The sequence below is a fragment of the Cryptotermes secundus genome, unplaced genomic scaffold (assembly GCF_002891405.2).
Source record: "Cryptotermes secundus unplaced genomic scaffold, Csec_1.0 scaffold3, whole genome shotgun sequence".
NCBI lineage: Eukaryota > Metazoa > Arthropoda > Insecta > Blattodea > Kalotermitidae > Cryptotermes > Cryptotermes secundus.
In genome coordinates this window covers 917,864-919,083 of record NW_019724584.1, presented here as the reverse complement: position 1 = coordinate 919,083, position 1,220 = coordinate 917,864, and positions in this window count along the sequence as shown.

The window sequence follows — 1,220 nt, the reverse complement described above, 5'->3', positions numbered from 1 at the left end:
AAGTAAACAGGCAATTTAATACTCTGCTTCCAGCCCCGGATCTTAGGGAGAACCACTTTCCCCTTTGCTGAGCCACGTTTCTGATACTCAGACTCATCACCTTGTAATTACAATTGTCAAACTGAAGACCTCCTTCAAGAATCCATCAAATTCCCATCTCATCTAAAATAATGTTATAGGATTCGAGGTTTTCACAGCGGTAGTTATAACGCTCTGTACTCCGTTCATGGTCAACCACGTTCCGGATGAACATATCGCTTCCATCTTCATGGTCGAAGGATAAACCGAACAAGAAATTAGCTTGAATGCAGGCGACAAGTAGATCCAAGCAAAGTTTTCAAGCTGGTTTCTTGCTCGGTTAATGCTTCTGTCCTGCAGATCGAGGTGATATGTTGCTTTGAAAAGTACTAAATGACGTCATATCTCAGACGACGGTAAATTTTACAATAATGGTCTTGCACAGACTGTACCAGTTAAATAGCTGCTGCCGCTTTATTGAGTTTGCCATTTGCTGTTTGTTGTGTTTTGTTGATTTATTTGTATACTTTTGGATTGTAAGGAATATTTCTTGCCAAACTAAGGACGATGAAACACGGAGCGGTTGTGCCGACTCGGCGGCCGAGTGGGCCGCAGCGTTGTGGCAAGACACACAATGCTGCACGCCGACTCGGCGGCCGCGTTAGAAAATGCTGAGAATGTATTCAATCTATGGAGCAAGTGTTAAAACCGCTCGCTGCACCGCCTGCAGACGACAGATCGAATCGGAAAATTTGCCCTCTGTCGGCGAGCACTGCCTTGTCTCTTTTATCCCATCTGATGCAATGGAACTACGCGCCGAGTCGGCGGCCGACTCAGCGAAAACCGCTCCGTGTGTCATCGCCCTAAGTCTCCTTCTGCTTGCTTGTGCCTACTATTTAATTCAGATTTGTGGCCATAGTACGCTTCTTAGGAGCGAACAATGCGGACGTGTGTCAGGTGCCGCCCCGTCAAGCAGTGCTTACAGTTGAAAGGGAAGACAAACCCAAACGTACAATTCGAATTAAGTCGCTGTACAACCCGACGATTCAATCCGAAGTGCATACAACTGACTCAACGCAAAAAAAAGAGCGAGTGATGTTCCCAATCGGGAAATAAATTGGGACACAGTCAGCCTCCTCTACAGACCGGGCCAGCACCAGCCATGCACAGTCAGCCTCCTCTACAGACCGGGCCAGCACCAG